Source organism: Phacochoerus africanus, chromosome 14 (genome assembly GCF_016906955.1).
Source record: "Phacochoerus africanus isolate WHEZ1 chromosome 14, ROS_Pafr_v1, whole genome shotgun sequence".
In the NCBI taxonomy this organism is placed as follows: Eukaryota; Metazoa; Chordata; class Mammalia; order Artiodactyla; family Suidae; genus Phacochoerus; species Phacochoerus africanus.
The window spans coordinates 17328867-17347112 of NC_062557.1; the positions used below are offsets into that span (position 1 = coordinate 17328867).

General features: G+C 49.4%; 1 protein-coding gene across 16 annotated transcripts in view; it reads right to left on the bottom strand.

The window, feature by feature from the left end:
• The window catches only part of MAPT (microtubule associated protein tau), a 112261-nt gene extending 95034 nt beyond the window's left edge, over positions 1-17227 (bottom strand). For all 16 annotated transcript variants that reach the window (XM_047757354.1, XM_047757352.1, XM_047757349.1 and 13 more), the window contains exon 1: positions 17102-17227. The gene's annotated coding sequence lies outside the window, so the exon portion shown is untranslated. The remainder of the gene's footprint in view (positions 1-17101) is intronic.
• Between the last annotated feature and the right edge of the window lie 1019 nt (positions 17228-18246).

Genomic DNA, 18246 nt, shown 5'->3' on the forward strand with positions numbered 1-18246 from the left:
GCAGCTCGGATCTGGCGTTGCTGTGGCTGTGCTGTGGCCAGCAGCTACAGCTCTGATTCGACCCCTAGCCTGGGAACCTCTGTATGCTGAGGGTATGGCCCTAAAACAGCAAACAAACAAACAAAACCAAAAATTACATATATGTTTTCATTTGTAGGTGTGGAGGCCGGAAGTCCAAGCTCAGTATCTCTGGGCTGAAATTAAGGTGTTGGCAGGGCCTCCAGAAGCTCTAGGAGAAAATCCTTTGCTCACCTATTATAGCATTCGTATCACCCTAATCCCTGCCTTGCTCATCACACCAACTTCTCTTCCGTTTTTAATCTCTCTCTGCCTGACTCTTATGACACATGTCATTGCATTTAGGACCCAAATAATACAGGACCATCTCATCTCAAGATCCTTAGTTTAATCATATCCGCAATGATCCTTTTCTCAAATAGGGTCATACTCACAGGTTCTGGGGACTAGGATCCGATGTCTCTGTGGTGGGGGGCATTACGTAGCCTACCACACTTACACTAAAAAAAAAAATTGTTGTTTATCTGAAACCCAAATTTAACGAGGCATCCTGCGCCTTAATTTGCAAATTCTGACAGCCCTACTTGGGCCTGCGCTGTTCATGAAATGGCCAGGACTTAAGTGGTTTTCCTTGAACTGCTCACTGGCCTTCCTGACTATTGATGGGGATCACAGACCCAACCCTGGTCATGAAGATCTTAGTCTCTGAAGTGGGACTCATGGGTTATGGTGGGATTTTGGTTTGCAAGAGAATCTAAAGGCTTAAAGATTATGGCAAACAGTACCTGTATTTCCATTTTAGTACTCAGAACTCCAAATGCAGACCAGTACCCCTCCATCCTCCAGGAGGACAGAAGGATGAACAAATATACAAGTTATGCTCCTGTTTCCCTTTCTCTTCTTAAATCTTTTTGTTGTTGTATTGTTCTCAAATTTTTTACAGAGAGGGCTTCAGTTTTAATCCGTGTTGAATTCACGTATTCAGCCATTTATTCATCCCCTAAACAATTACTGTGCATTTATTCTGTGCCGTGTGCTGTGCCAGGCACCAGGGGTAGAAAGATGAGTGAAACATCGCTCAAGAGATGGATGCTTTAGGGAGTCTGGTCCCCCAGGGAAGCCCCCCGAAATGTAATCAAAGTTGAGGAAATTAAACACAAAATAATGGGCACTAGTAACGTGAAAGCAGAAATTTTAATCAGGAGTTCCCATTGTGGCTCAGCAGGTTAAGAACCTGACTAGTATCCATGAGGACGCAGGTTCAATCCCTGGCCTTTCTCAGTGGGTTAAGGATCCGGGGGAGAAAGCTGTAGCGGAGGTAGCAGATGCAGCTTGGATCTGGTGTTGCCATGGCTGTGGCATAGGCTAAGGCTCCAATTTGACCCCTAGCTTGGGAACTTCCATATGCCTAAAAAGACAAAAAAAAAAAAAAAAGAAAAAAGGAAGAATCAAGTTGTCTCAAAACTAGTAGTATAGAGAGAAATCCAATTAATTTACTATCTTTAAATTCTAGCAACCATTGATAGCCTTTACTTACTGGGGGAAAGAACCTTGTATGGTAAGATGTATTACTTAGCCAGGTCTGCCTTAATATGAGGAGCTGTTTCCTCTTTCCATCTTCCAGGTCCCCGGAAACATGGGTGACAGTCAGGCAGGTCTTCTGGCCCCAGCACTGCCAGCCATGGCCTCCACTTCCTAGGAGAGCTAGCAGGGCAGCGCCTTTGTGGGCTACACCCACTTGGTGATTTTTCCCTTTACCGGTGACTGCCTTCCTCCTGCTTCCCACTTCCAAGGTGCAGGAGCACTTTGGGGCACAAATTATGCTCAACCCCCAAACACTTCTTATGCTGAATAGAATTTTTTTTTCTCTTTTAGGGCCATACCCACAGCATATGTAAGTTCCCAGGCTAGGGGTCCAATCAGAGCTGTTGCTGCCGGCCTACACCACAGCCACAGCCACACCAGATCCGGGCTGTGTCTGCAACCTACACCACAGCTCACAGAAATGCCAGGTCTTAACCCACTGAGCCGAGGCCAGGGATCGAACCTATATCCTCATGGATACTAGTTGGGTTCATAAGCTGCTGAGCCACAACAGGGATTCCTCTGTTATAGCTTTTAAAATTTAACAATTAAGCAAGAAAATAAAGCAATACATCAGTGGTAGGATTTCGTAGTTGCTAAATTATAGGCAACTTTTGCAGACGAAGCTTGCAGTGACACCAGATCCTTAACCCACTGAGTGAGGCCAGGGATCGAAACCACATCCTCCTGGATTCTAGTTAGGTTTGTAACCTGCTGAGCCACAGCAGGAACTCCCTGAATAGAATATTTTATAAGAGGAGAAAGCAATTAGTTGTCCTCTCCCAAACACCCCTCAGGTCCTGCCCAGATCCACAGAGTTAAGCAGGCCTGTACCCAATGCTGAGTACTGCCAAGTGCTCTCTTTTTCAGTTTGGGGTGATTTTCAGAGGTTTGTTTTTTTTTTTTTTTTGGTCTTTTTAGGGCCACACCTATGGTACATGGAAGTTCCTAGGCTAGGGGTCAGCTGCTGGCCTATGACACAGCCACAGCAACACCAGATCTGAGCCGAGTCTGTGACCCACACCACAGCCCATGGCAACGCCAGACCCCCAACCCACTGAGCATGGCCAGAGATTCAACCCATGTCCTCAATGGATACTAGGCAGGTTCCTTACCACTGAGCCAGGATGGGAACTCTCAGACTTTTCTTAAAGGAACACTTACTACTCACCCTGAACACAATTACAAATTGAAATGATCCCTGCCTGCCACCCCTTCCCCCTAACCCCCCCCCCCCCACAAACCAACAAAACAGAATTAGAGTGGAATCTCACATACGGTATCTTGGCTTTATAGCCTGTAGATTTTGGTGCGGGTGCGGGGGGAGGGTGGTGCGGTGGGGGCTTGGGGAGAAGGTAAGAGGCAAGAACAGAAAATTGACTCTTGGTCTTTTGTTTGTTTCTTTGTTTTTGTTTTGGCCCCATTCGTGGCATTCAGAAGTTCCCAGGCCAGGGATGGAACCTGAGCTCCGGCAGTGACAATGCCGAATCCTTAACCGTTAGGCCACCAGGGAGCTCCCTGACTCTTGTTTTAGATGAAACGGTAGCTGTGGGAAATGTATTTCAACACCATAAAAAGTGCCTGGTAAGGCAGCAAATTCTAGGTAAGCTGGTATGTGTAACCCCAACCTCATCTGTGTGGGCCCCTCCCTTCTCTGATCCCTGCCACTTTTCCTGGTCCAAGAGTGTCAACCACCGTCTGTAGACCTGAGGGAAATAAAGTGGGTTGTTGAGTGAGGTGATCCGGCTTGGCCCCACTCCTCCCTCCCCTTCCACAGTGACGACGCTGTTTCCTAACAACAGGAGGCTGGCTTCACTGCCTCCCACAGGGAAGCTGCCCACTTTGAATTAAATTTCTCACTGTAGACACAGCCTGAGAACCTGGATGTCATCTTCCCTGAGTTTCACTGGGGCCATGCATCCCAGGCTTTGGGGGCATGTACCCTTCCATGAAGTGTGGTGCGTGTGCACATTTTTCAGGCCGGTAGAAAAATGAGCTTCTCTATTTGATAAGTGAGGACCTGCCCACGACACTAAATTTGGTTCTGCCGTCACTGGCGACATGAAGCAGCAGCCCAGTTTAGAGACTAGCTTTCAGTTTAAAATATTTTCTCGGGGCTCAGGTTACTTATGACCCAATCGCGGAGGCTGGAGGGCACGGTTCTCCAGTCATTAGCACTAAAGACATGTTGGCTGGCGTGAACAGGAGAACCAGAGGGGAAGGCTCTGAGGGTGGAGGCAGCAAGGTGAGGTCTGAGACTGAGGCACCAGCTGGCTCCCTCCCCAGCTGTGAAACCTCTGAGCCTCAGTTTGCTCCTCTGCAAAATGAAAATGATAATCCCTGCCTTATGGGGGACTGTGGGTTAAATGCAGCAATGTTTTTAGAAAAATAAAAGCAACACACCTCTATCGTTATTATCAGCATCTTCATACAGCAAAACTAATATGAACTAACAGTTAAGTTGGTCTGAAATAAGGCAAAGCAATGATTATAGAATATTTCAAAGGAAATGTGATTTTTGTTATTTTCAAGTATATAGAAAATAGAACCGTGTACCAGGAGGTGGAGAAAGAACTTTATTTAAACAGGTAAAACTTGGTGTTCCTATCGTGGCTCAGTGGTTAATGAACCCGACCAGTATCCATGAAGATGAGGGTTCGATCCCTGGCCTCACTCGGTGGGTTAAGGGTCTGGTGTTGCCATGAGCTGTGGTATAGGTCACAGACGCGGCTGAGATCCCACATTGCTGTGGCTGTGGTGTGGGCCAGCAGCTGCAGCTCCCACTGGACCCCTAGCCTGGGAACCTCCATATGTCACGGGTGTGGCCCTAAAAAGACAAAAGACAAAAAATAAATAAATAAATAAATAAATAAACAGGTAAAACTCATCTAACATCAGCCTGGTTGATTTATTAGTATCCAATTGCATGAATCAAGAATAATTATTTTAAACCATGTATGTACCCAGCTCTGTGACTGGGCAGAACACCCAGGGGGGCAGGAAAGCCATATAAGATACAGACCTTGCCCTCAGAGGACATATAACTTGTGGGAAGATGAGGCTAGCACACACAGCAAGGCAAGAGAGAAAACAATTAAGCATCAACCGCTGCAGAGCCGATGGCTGCTGAGAGAGGCGATGGGTATCTTGTGGAGTGCAAGAGCTGAAGAAGGGTTCAGGAAGGACAGAGATTAGGGAAGGTCAGGGTGACTTAAAGAAAGGGAGGGGAAATGGGAAGGGACAGTCTCAGCATAAGTACCATGTGTGAGCGAGGGGCAGAAAGAGCATGATGGTTTTTGTTTTGTTTTGCTTTTTAAGGACTGTACTTGCGGCATATGGAAGTTCCCAGGGTTTGAATTGGAGCTGTAGCTGCCAACCTACCCCACAGCCGAAGCAATGCCAGATCCGAGCCATCTCTGTGACCTACACCACAGATCATGGCAACTCCGGATCCTTAACCCACTGATCGAGGCCAGGGATCAAACCCGCATCCTCATGGATACTAGTCAGGTTCATAACCCGCTGAGTCGCAAGAGCGTGATGTCTGCCACGGTGGGGGGAGGGGGGTGGCTGGAAGATAGCAGATCCCATTGAGCAAAGTGGATAGGACCAGGGCAAAATGAGAACAGCTTTGGAAACAGCATGATAAACAAGGGTCAATGACTTGGGGCCACTAGGTACCCAGGACTGATGCTCAAAGCCAGCTACACGGTAGAGCGGGGTTGTTGTCAGTGTGGGGTGACACGCAGGCCCAGAAACACTTCCTACCATCCACAGGCATGAGGAACCCTCCATTCACAGGGCCAAGGAAATACACTACAGCCCAGCTCCAGCTCAATTCAAATTCCAAGTGCCAGTGATCAATTTATGAGCCTTCACCATGCCTCTTGCCACAAAACAGCCTTCAGAATATTATACTGTCAAAGTCAATGCCAGCCTTTAATTTAATCACTCTTGCCTTAATCGATTCCTGGCACTTGCTAAACACAGTGGTGGGAAGAGGCTGCCCCTGGGCATAATTAAGGAGATTCTGCACCAGGTCCCTGTCTGATTAGGAGGAAACTGAAACCCCTTGAGAAAATAGAGAGGCTCCCAGGAAATTAATTCCCTCTGAGGATCACGGCATGAACCATGGAAGTCCCAGCCCCTCTCTAGAGAAGCTAGCACTGGCAGATCAGGATATCATTTGAGGCCATGCTAAAGGGGTCCCCCCTACTGTCCTGCACCTGGCTTTGGGCCTCCTCTCAAATAAGGGGCAGCCAAGACTGTCCATCCACCCCAGGCACAGGCCCTGCTGACTGGGCGCTCACCTCCTAGGAAGCAGTTTGCACTGTCCAGCTGGCACTAAGGCGGGGAGACGGCAGCAGTGTCTAAGCTGTTCCCAATGTCAGGCTCAGCCCAAGAGAGACTGCAGACAAGTGCCTGACTGTGGCTCTCAGAAGCCTTCCCCTATCCCTGTGCCACCTGTTTTCAGAAATGCTCAAAGGAATCCTCATAGACTGTTTTATTTCTATTCTGTGATGACCCATTGAGAAGAAAAACCATATCATCGTCCATTCTGAGACAGAAGATTGAATAATCCCCACCTTACAGATGGAAAATAGAGGTTCAGGAAACCTTAAGTATTTGCCACAACTGGTAGGTGAACAGGAAGGTTGGCACTAATTTCAGGGCTGGACAAATACGAGCAAGTGGGGGATAACAGAGGCCCGCAAAATGAGGGGGTGGCTAACTTCCGGAATTCAGTCGTGCCAGCAAGATTTGCTGTTTAGATAAGGAGATGTTTTAAAAAGGCTTTTCACTTGGTCCAGACTGTCAACTTATAACATGAATCCTGCCCGTTGAAATTTTTTTCCCTGCATTTCCTGCCAGCCATCAAACATTCATTCCTAATTATTTATAGCACTTTTGTGACATTGAAAGGGATTTATTTCAATACATTCAGGCTTTACTAATACTCTGCAGGGAACAGAGCTCAACCATCATTCACTGTGATGCCAAGAAGGGAGGGATTTCTTGGAGGAAAGGAGGAAGAAATGAACCCAGTGGAGAGACACCCAGGAGGCATGTTATCCCCACAAGATTAACCCTGGGGAAAAGATTCACGAACTCAGGTGAGTTCGTGAATGATCAGTCCATTATTCAAGTGGATTTAGGGATGTTCTGCGAAATCCTTGGTTTTCTAAGCTGGCCTCATGGCAACAGCAGAGGCAGAAGCTGAACTGCTACACCGTGGCTTGGGGCCAGTGTAGCATTTCTCTGTTCTGCAGAAAAAGACAAGACAGAAAATGGATGGCAGAAGGGCGAGGACTTCCAAACAGCAATTCCTGGTGATTCTTGGCAAAGCGCAGCTTTGAAAGGGAGAGGTTTCATATTAATCTACACTGCAATTATTACCATGCTCTGAAGTAGCAGGTTATATATAACTATTTTATCTGCATGTACAACCTTTGCATGGCTCATCAACATATATATCGATTTAAATTCCAAGGCATCGCCAATACCAAAATTGAAAGCTGTTTTGGTTTTCAGCAAATTCGATATAAAAAACCCAGACACAGGAGCTCATTGGTATCGAACCCCACTAGTATCCATGAGGATGCAGGTTTGATTCCTGACCTCGCTCAGTGGGTCAGGGATCCAGCGTTGCCATGAGCTGTGGCATAGGTCGCAGATGTGGCTTGCATCCAGCATTGCTGTGGCTGTGGCTGTGGCTGGCAGCTACACCTCCAATTCGACCCCTAGCCTGGGAACTTCCATATGCTGCAGGTGTGGCCCTAAAAAGCAAAAGGCGAAAAAGAAAAACAAAAAACAAAACAAAAAAACCCCAGACATACAACAAATAAGTACTGAGTATTCACATTTAAAAATTAAAAGTTTCTTTAAATTGTAACCTTCCCTTGGGCACTTAAACCTTTAGATTATTAATTATCCAATAAGCCTCTTTTTGAGGCCACAGGGAGAGGGAATGAGGTAAGACAGTGGTTTGGTACCACTGTCCAATAAAGAACAATTGGAAATAAGCCTCTCTGAAATGACCTGTAAATCAATGGCAGAACTGGATTTGATCCAGGACAATTCTGATGATACACAATTTAGAATTCTGGTTCTAATTCGGGAGAAGGGCTTTCCTTAATCCTAGGGGAGGGGCTCAGTTCTACGATTTCAAGAATTGGTCCTTTCTGCCGCTTCCTTCTTGGCACTAACATACTGGCTGTAGAGCACATCACAGGCGATTGTGAACCCAGGGGCTTTCTAATATCCTTAGTGTCCTGGGGAGGAGGACATGAGGATGAAAGTGCCTCCCGACTTTTTGTAGAACAACTGCCAGCTTAGGTCCCAAGACAACATCACTCAGCCTTCCTGGGAAATCAGAAAACTGGGCCATAGGCTGGAAGGAAAATCAGCAGCTGCGACTGGAGATAATTTATGTCCCTCTTCTCTTTGATGTCTGATTTATCAGTGGAGCAGACAGGACCAAAAGGAGGCCCATGAATGAAACGTCATTATCAATGGTTTCAGATTTAATTCAAACTTCCTGATTTTATTTATTTATTTTTGTCTTTTTAGGGCCACATCTGTGGCACGTGGAGGTTCCCAGACTAGGGGTCCAATTGGAGCTACGGCTGCTGGCCTACATCAGTCACAGCAACACCAGATCCAAGCTGAGTTTGCAACCTACACCACAGCTCATGGCAATGATGGATCCGTAAGCCACTGAGCGAGGCCAGGGATTGAACCTGCATCCTCATGGATACTAGTCAACTTTGTTTCTGCTGAACCATGGCAGGAATCCCAAAGTTGCTGATTTTAAAATGGCTTTTTAATTGTTGGACCTTGATCTAAACTTCCTTAACTAAGGGGAGTGAACATGGCAAAGAGATTTTAAATTTATTTTGAGTCTTATGGGGAGAATTTTGCAGTGCTCCCTTAGGTTGAGATTCTAAGGCAAATAAGTTCAAAATGCTGTGCTCATCCAGGAAGACAGGTGAGAAATGCGGGGACAATGCCCAGCATTTGCTGAACAAAGAAGTCTCCACAGCAGGCCTTCTCCTACCTGACACCATGTAAGAAGCAGAAATGAAGGAGTGTACACATTCAAAGCTGGGTCCACAAGGCCTGTTGTCCACAGCCAGGGCTACTTCTTACCACAGCCAACCTTCTAGGTCCATCATTCTTATTGTAACCATCATATAACTTAGATACAGTGCAAGCTGATGACATTCAAGTATTAAATGAAAGGTGAATTCTTAAAATCATTAGTTGATGTTAAGAAAATAAGTTGAATACTTTGGAGAAACATCATAAAGGTAGAGAAATTTTTAAATTGTTAAATAGGATGTTAAAGACTGAGGAAAAAAAAAACAGTGAAACTCTGGAGGGGTTCTGCCTTCAGATTACTCCACAGTGCAAGCCCTTGTTCCAACGAGCTGGACGTCAGAGACAAGGCTTTATGAGAGTAGCTGAGGCCAAAAAGACGAGGAATTACAACCAGCTGACACAAACATCAAGAGAAGGCCTGGGCCCTGCACCAAGAGATGAGGAAATAAATGTACAATTCTCTGGTTAAGTTAAATGTTTGAAATATATATGTATCTTTTGAGTGTGTGTGTGTGTGTGTGTGTGTGTGTGTGTCTTTTTGTCTTTTTAGGGCCGCACCTGCGGTATATGGAGGTTCCCATATACCGCAGCTGAATCGGAGCTGTAGCCGCCGGCCTACACTGCAGCCACAGCAACGCGGGATCCAGGCCATGTCTGCGACCCACACCACCGCTCATGGCAGTGTCAGATCCTTAACCCACTAAGCGAGGCCAGGGATCCAACCCACGTCGTTATGGATGCTAGTTGGGTTCATTAACCACTGAGCCGCAATGGGAACTCCCCCAAAATACATATGTATCATTTTTAATGATTTTCTGATTTAATGACTTTTTAAAAAATTGATGTATTATGACTCTCAGTCTTCATTCTATGGATCAGCAGGCTTCTTAATTCAGAGGTGACTGTGGTTATTGGATGCTTGGTGTTCCCTGGATTCAGAACATGTTGAGTTTGCTTTCTTGAACATTTTTTCTACTTGAGTCCCAACTGGCACCATGAAGCCTGCTTCCAGGTTTACAAGCTTTAACCCTCTGCTTCATTATTTCATTTGTAAAATTTCTCCTCTACTGTCTTCCATTACTTCTGTTACTTTCTCAATCTCATCCGCACCCACTTTTTATTCAATGAGTAAATGAGTAAGATCTCCGAACCCGACACACTAAGCCAGGTCACCACTCCCAGGATGTTGGGAGGGAGGGCGGATCAGATCAGCTGGTGTGGAGAGTACACAGTCTATTCCTGGCGTGCAGCGGATTTCAGGAAAGAAGAGAGCAGAAGCAGGGACAACAGATGACAAGTCACTCTGCTTGCCTGTGGCAAGAGTTCAGTGTGTACACTTAAAAGTGGATGTGTGCGATTTTCAGGGGCTCCACTTCCACCCAAACAACAATGCCTGGTTCCAGGGGCAATTGTCTGCTTCTGCTATTTCGATTTCAACTCTGTATAACAATTTACCTGTTTCAACCAATGCTACTGCCAGAGTCAGTAAAAGCCTTTGCACACATTCATCCAATCACAAGGGCTCACTAGGAGGCTGCTGCCCATGAAGCCATTTTCTGGGCAATTATTATGTGCTGGGCCCTAGGTAAGCATTACATCACTCCGTTTAAACCCCACCGAAACCTGTGAGATAAGTACTATCACACCTCGAGTTACAGACAATAAAAAAGCTCTCCAAGAAGCTAAGAACACAGCTTAGGTCCTACATTGAATGAGGGAGCTGGAATATGCACTTGGGGGTCTGATCAGAGCCCGCATCCTTAACCATTAGGCCAAACCTACTGTCTCTACATGCAGGACACTGGCTTGAGCTAGGGAACCTGTCTAGGGAAAACCAGTGTCTGCCCTCCAGGCACTCACAAACCTTCCTGGAATAGCTGAGGCACAAAATGCATTTCTTGGGGATTAATTCTTAGTGTTCCTGATCAGGGCAAACACAGAGCCTGTTGAAATATCAGCAAAGCAACAACAATTTCAAACAATCTGCCCGGAGGTCATTCAAGTGGGTATTTTGTGGAAGCCAAGTCCTACACCTACAGAATGTTTCCTAATCAAAGAACCCCCAAAGCTCAAAAGCCATCCTGAGCCAGCCCCACACTGCCTCCCCCTCACACTCAGGTGGGAGCCATCTGTGCAGGAAGGGAACCTGGCAGAGGTAGGCGAGGGCGTGGCGCCTGAGACAGGGGAAGAAGTGTTGGACAGCAAACTCTTTGGCAAGGGAACAGATCAGACAAGTATGGACGCGTTCAGGGTGGTATGGCCATAGACTGGCAAGGGAACAGAAATGAGTCCAGTGTGTAGGGTGTATGTCGGATCACACACAGGCAGTTGTGGGAAGCAGCAGAATCATAGCTGGCTCCCACTTTCATCTGGATGGAGTGGCAGTGAGTCCTGCGGATGAGGATTCCAGGCAGTCCCTCTATACTACAGTACAGCAGAATATTTATTGTAGAGCCTGGGCTCCAGGAAGTGAGAAAAGCCCTCAGGCCCACCTTTGCCAAGGGAGACAGATTCTTTCATGAGGTCCTTCCTGTGCCCACCCAGCTCCTCTCACATGCAGGGCTCAGAGCTGGGTCCCAATGGTAGGTGCCAAAGCTTCAACCTCTCTGAGGTACAGAACCTAAGATGGGGATTTAATGTCCCTAAAACGTCAGTGATTTGACTTTGACCATAGCTGAGTCTACGTCATGACCTCCCCCCTCTCCCAACCCCAATCTTGATTTCTAGCCGTCTTTGAGCCAGTCAGATGTGGCTTCTCCTTTGTATGATAGAGCAGTCCTGAAATCCTGGATTTGGGGGAAGAGGTTTAAGTTTCCCCAGGATATATATTTCCCTGTATTTTAAAAATTTTTTAAATTACTTTTTAATTTTTTGCTTTTTAGGGCTGCACCTGCGGCATATGAAGGTTCCCAGGCTAGGGGTCAAATCGGAGCTACAGCTGTCAGCCTATACCACAGCCATAGCAACGTGTGATCCGAGCCGTGTCTGTGACCTACACCACAGCTCACGGCAACACTGGATCCTTAACCCGCTGAGCAAGGCCAGGGATCGAACCCGCAACCTCATGGTTCCTAGTTGGATTCGTTTCTGCTGTGCCACAACAGGAACTCCTATTTTCCCTGTTTTATAAACAGAGGCACAGAGGTTCCGTGAAATCCCTTATTCCGTTTGTAAAGGACGAAATTCCAAGGTTTAGGCTGTGCTCCAATTACAGACTCTTAGAAAAGTTCATGTCTGAGTCAGTGGTTTAGGAATTAGAATATTCTACTGGGTCAGTATTATAGATTGTGCTTTGGTTCCTGCTAGCCCACAGAGGCCTCTTAAGCCCACATGTTGCTGCGAGGGGGAGGGTTCTACTGTTTGAACACTCAGCTCCACCACTCACTGGCCTTTAGTGTGTGTGACCTTCAGTGAGTTACCAAACTTCTCTGTACTTCAGTTTCCCCATATGTAATACGGAGATAACAGAACCAGTCTCATAAAGGGGTTGTTGTGAGGATTAAATGAGATAATCATTGGGGAACACTTAGAACAGTACTTCTGAGAAGATACTCAATGAATGTAAGCTGTCACTAAGATGACAGTGCCAGGATAACAATGTTTCTATAGCAGGACTTCTCAACCCTGGTACTGGTGACATCTGGGGCCAGATTATTTAGGTACCCTGGGCTTTGTAGCATGTTAGCAGCACCCCTGGCCTCTATTCGCTAGATGCCTATCTCACTCCACCCCCAGTTATGACAATTAAAATTGTCTCTACACATCTCAATGGCCCCAGGGGTTGAGAACCACTGTTTTACAGAAAAACAGCCGAGAGTTCCAGCTGGAACACTGGATTCCTCTCTCTGCTGCAGCCCAGCTGGTAAGGCTGGGGTCTTCTCTTTCCCTCTCCTGCTGGGGTCCCCCTCCCATGCCAGCTCCAAGTCACTAGTGGAGGCATCTAGGCTGGCAAATTAGGAAAGGTCAGGTGGGCAGGCTTTCCCGGGGATGTGGAGGGGATGGGGGAGATCTTCTAAGTATGATGATGAAAAGTGGGAGGAAGAGAAGGAGCAGAGGCAAAGGGGGTCCCCCACCTCTATGCCTCTGATCTCCTGCAGAGGAGCACCTGCAGGTGGTAGGGCAGGGTCTTCCTTCCCACAGGTGGAGTGTGGTCTCTCCCCTTTCCTCTCTTCTGCACCCTTCCGGCCAATGAGGGTGAGGTGAACAGTGGGGACCAGGCTGCAGAGCCATAAGCAGCAGGAAGGGGGAAGGCAGGGAAGCAGGGGGACGGCGTGGAGGTGCACCAAGGGGTGCAGGCAGCTTTCTGGGTTCATTTGATTATAGAATAGAGGACAAAGTGGACTGGATTTGGCCCAAAACCTTGATGCTATGACCTTGAATAAAACCCTCCTCCCATTCTGCTTTCTCTTCACCATCTTTTCAGACCTGCATCTTCCCATTTTATCCATTTATCTGTTAAATGAGCATGCCCCAAAGACCTACTGTATATCTAGCACTGCACTAAGCCCCTAAGGGTGATTTATTTGTTTTCAAGTGATTTTTTTTCAAGGTGAGAGTAAGGAAAATACTAATTAACTACATAGAAAGCACAATCTAATTGGAAAACTAACACATGTTCATGTACACAGCTGTACAAACCATATACATATATGTTGAGGGAAGGTGGACTAAAACTGTTTCTTAAGTTTTTCAACAAATGGGCTTCATGAACCGATGTTAAAGGGTGGAAGGAAAATTCAGCTTAAACAAAGGACGACACCACAATCCTAAAACATCTCCAGGTTGCTATAGCTCTCAAAGGACATGTAGGTCAAAGGGCATGCAGGTTCAATAGAAAGGGCTCTTTTCCAACTGGAACAAATCTGACCTTTCTTCAGTCAAACTGATTATAAGTTTTCTTCTTGTAATTTGTGGGAATAATCCATTTCTTTTGTTCCTATCAGGGGATCTCTGCCTGATTCTACAAACCACTCAAAAGCCACGCCCTTCCACGATGGGCCTGTGCAGACCAGGTCAGGTAGTTGAGAATGTCATTCAGCTGAAAATCAGCAAAACCAACAAACCTCTCCCCCAAATTGTCCAAAGCCGAACACCAAGAGTCAAGCCAGGTTATTGCAGTTAACGCAACCTGTTATAGGACTAAATGTTGGTCAAGAAATTGAGCTTCAAGAGTCACTCTGCAGCAGGCACTGGGAGAAATGTGTAATTAATTTGTTCAGAGGAAGGTTTGCAGGTGGAGAAATGGACAAGAAATTCTTATGTGGTAAACATAAGCAGCATTATAAAACACAACATAATACCTTAAATAATGATGATAGGAAAGGCATTTCTTTTTCTGTTCCAGAAGGGGTCAACTGAAAGAGCAAGAATCACATAAAACTCAAAGCTGTCTTTCTGAGCCTGAGTGCGAGGTGGCGGGGAAAGCCAGCAGTCGCTGTCCCAAATCCCATCATCCATCCCTACCTGTACCACCAGGAGACCCGAGCATGGAGTTACCGGTCCTCAGCACCAGAGCCTGGTGGGGTCTCTTGGTACTCGAAATAGCCCCCACCTGCTAGAGATTCGGGTGGCCCTCGGATCAGCGCCAGAGAAACCCAGGGGCGGCGGCTGGCTCAGAGCTTCAGCGTTGGAGCTTGGGCACAAACGCGGCATCCCTCGAGATCCCAAGGAGAAAGCTGCTTAGTTAAAGCGCGCCCAGAGCCAGGGATGGGATTTCCTGATTGTCGTACGAAGGACCATCTCACGGCCCCCAGGATTCCTCCATTTAACAACCCCCACCCCCGGCCTTGCCGACCCGAGAGCCCCACCAAACCGCCAATACATTTCAAAATTGGGTAAAATAGCGGACGCCTATACTGCGCTTTGTTCCCAGCACTGGGCTAAACGCGCTTGCCATGATGCGCTCCTTCCCCACAGCGGATAGGAGATGCTGTCTTCGCCTGCGGTCCATCCCAGGCAGCGGAGGCTGCGGGCTCCCTGTTCCCAGGTCTGCTCCGAGACCCTAGCTCTGTCTAGAACCAGAATCTCTTGTCTAGCTCTATGGGGCGGGGGGAAGATGCTCGAATTGATCCTTGAACCTCTCTCCAACCTGCCCGTGCCGAGCCCAGCTCTGCAGGGAAGCTCGCTCCGATCCGATCCCAAAGCCAAGGGAAGGTTCGGCCTGGCCCCTGGGGGGCTCTCGACCCCGAGCCAAGTCATTCCCCGCATGTTTAGATCAATCTGCGCGGCTCGAGAGGATGGTGTGTTCCCTTAAATGCTCATGACTCTCAGAACTGCGCCCCCGCACCACTTTCCAGCGATAGAATTAACCAGAAAGCCGCCAGGACCCAGCTAATGGAAAGAGGGTGAGGCTCGGATTTGTTCGCCAGGATCGTACCCGCCTTCCTACTTCCCCTATCTCACTCCGCCTCCGGGTTTCAAGGTGGCGGCGAACTCGGGCTCTCAAATGAAAAGCTTTCACGGTTCTAAAATAATATTCGACTATAACAATAAAAATACATGAAAGATGCCTTTCCTGGTGGTTGCGGCCGCAGGAGTCCAATTTGGAAGAGCCACGGGTTAAGGGGTGGGTGCTCGCCCTCCTGTGTTCTCCTGGAGCCAGAGGGGCACGGCCCTGCCTATCCCTAGGTTCTCTATCTCTGCTGGGCAGGGGCGGGGCAACGCCCCAAGGTCTGTCCCCAGGGTGCGGGTGGTCTCCATGACAACCTCCCCCTGCGACCCCCTCCCAGGCCTTTTGATAAAAGGGTGTGGCCCGCAGCGCCTCATGCCCCCTCCTCACATTCTCCCGCCTGGTGAAGCAACAGGGCTTGAAGCGAAGTGGGACGCCCCCAGGACGCTCCGAGTATGGGGAGGAGCATCGTCCCTCTGTGGCCACCCGCAACTCGCGTCCATCCCTTCGGCCCCCAGGTGCTTCCTGGCGCGCAGCCCCGCTCTGGGAGAGGGGCTCGCGGGGTCACGCCCGTTCCCTGCGTGCCCTCGGGGCTGACTCGAGTTCCTCGACCCCAGCGGGCGCCAAGATCTAACAAAGGGCTCAGAAATGAGGGGCAAAAAGCGGGAGGAGGGGTGGGGGCCTCGATTAAACACCCTCATAGAATAAGAGCCAAAAACTAGGGCTGGCAAGGCAGATCACGTAAACCCTACAAACAAAGCACCGAGCCCCCGAGGAAAATCCTGGGTGAACTCCCCCACTGCTCAAGCCCGCAGCAGCAAAATCCAAGATTTCAGCGCTAATTGCCCCCCTCCCCGTCAATGACAGTCTTCGCCCTGTCCTCCGAAGCCGAGCCGCTCGGCTTGGCACGGTACTATAAAGACATGACACGCCGCAAAAAGATGGCACCTCGCGTTCGGAGGGGAAAAAAGCAAGGGTGGAAGTGGGAGGAGGCTCGGCCTACCCACCCCCTCCTCGCCCACCCGGGTCCACACCCACTGCCGCAGTGAGGGGCGAGCCCTGCGCGCCAGCCGGGCGCCTCCGGCAGGGAGCGCACACGCCGGTCCGCCAGCGCAGAGCGCAGAGCGCAGAGAAAGGGGCCCGCCCCGAAATGCACCTGCAGCCCCCGCGCGCGTCTGTGCTGGGCTGCGGCTGTGCGCGCCCTCGAGCTGGGATCGGCGGCTGCCGAGCCCTTCCACATCGCAAGGCCAGGTGACCCCTGCCGTTCCGCACCTCCACATTGAGATCCGCGCACTACCTTCTCTCGGGCGCGTCGCTGCTCGAGTCTGGGTGCCAGGCGCGCGCAGGGGGAAGGGCAACTAAAGTGACAGCACCGGGACCCCTCCCCATCTCCCTGATTCTACTCCCAGCCCCCAAATGTCCCCTGCGGGTTTCTGAAGGAGGAAAACGGGGAAGGGGTGGGCCACCGCCTTAAACCTGGGACAGCGAAAGCCCCACTGGAATAGCTGCCGGGGAGGTGTAGGGAGGGGCAGGCAGGGAGTCATCTTTCCTAGAACCCGATCAATACCTTCCTTAGAGCTGATGGCAAACCGAGGCAGAGAAATCAGATTAGAGCTTCGGTTTGGGGGGTCGTCATTGAACACCCCCCACACCCACAAAGTCACACTCCTATTGCTGCAAAAGACTGTATTCGAGAATGCATTGCAGCCCCCTCCCCCAGGTCACCGCCATCCGCGCCCCACCCTGTGGGCAAAACCTCTGTCCGGGTCCGCTCGCAGTGGGTCGTGCAGACCCCTCAGGACACACACAGGCACACCCATGCATCCCTTGCACGGGTCCCTTTCCAAGTCACCCTCATCCCGAGCCCCAACGCAGAAGAGGCAAGGAGGGGCCCCGGCGGTTGCCCCCGACCAAAATTCACCTCAGGAAACCCATCTCTGGGACGAGGGGCGGCGGCATGGGAGTGCAGGAGGGCAGAGGGGGAGGCAGATTTCGGAGCCTCGCACTTACCTGATAGTCGACAGAGGGCGAGGACACCAGAGGAAAACAGTCAAGTGGCTGTGGTGGCGGCGACAGAAGGTGGGCGGCGGCGACGGCGGCGCTGCTGCTGGTGCCTGAGCTGGTGGGTGGCGGAGACTGCGTGCGCGCGCACCGCCGAGAGGGCGCGCTCCCGAGGCCGGCGGGCGGCGCAGGCGCGAGCGGCGGAAGCGCGAGCCTCCCCAGGGGACGGGCGGGGCCCTGAGGCCTCCGCGGGCGTATTCTCCTCCGGCCACCAGTGGGCGCGCGTGAGCGCCCTACCAATCGACCCTTCCCCGCCTCCCGGCTCTCTCCTCTCGGCACTTCTCTTCCCGGGTCTCCCTTCCTCCCATGCCTTGTGCTGCGGAGCTGACAGCCACGCGCACGCGCGCTTCTTGGCGCAAGCGCACATTGGGTCTCCTCTCACGGCTGGAGTCTTTGTTTTGTCTTAGGGGTCTCCTCCCTAGGAAGCGAGGCTTGGTTGCCCTCTGGGCTAAAGGAGACGCTGGGTGCTCCGCCGCCTCCAGATCCGCAGCCCCTTTTCTTGCTCCGGAGTGATGTCCTGTATCAGAAAGGTCCTGGGCAGTTTTTCACGTGGCCGGCTCTCCAGACGGTACACGCAGGTCCTCAAAAACTTCCCCCAGGCTTGCCCACTGGCACCCTGACCCTCTCCTGAATTTCCCCTTGTTGGAGATCAGTTTCCTTGTGTCTCTTTCCCTTCAACCTGCTTTTGTTCCACCTTTTTTGTTATTGATCAAGGTGAATTCTTTCCTTAGCAAATCTACTTAAACCAGGCTAACTCGATTATAATTAGGCAGTGCACATTTGGGTGTTTTCTTTTGGGGGTGGGGTGTTTTAACAAGGAGCATTCAAATCTAACTGTAGCCCAAGAATAAAATCTTAAATTAGATGAAATTTCAAATGGCACTTACCACATTACAGAGCATTTTCACATATACAGTTATTTTTATCTTGTTTGTGAAACATCCTTATTACTGTAAATAGAGCTTGAGATTTGAATTTCCAAGTGCTGGCAGGAGATGCTCACCTGGATAACATGCCTCAGACTGAAAGTGGCCAGAGGCTTTCATTCTCTCAGTCAGCCAGCATCTAGGCTTTGTCCTTAACTTGTTCTGCTC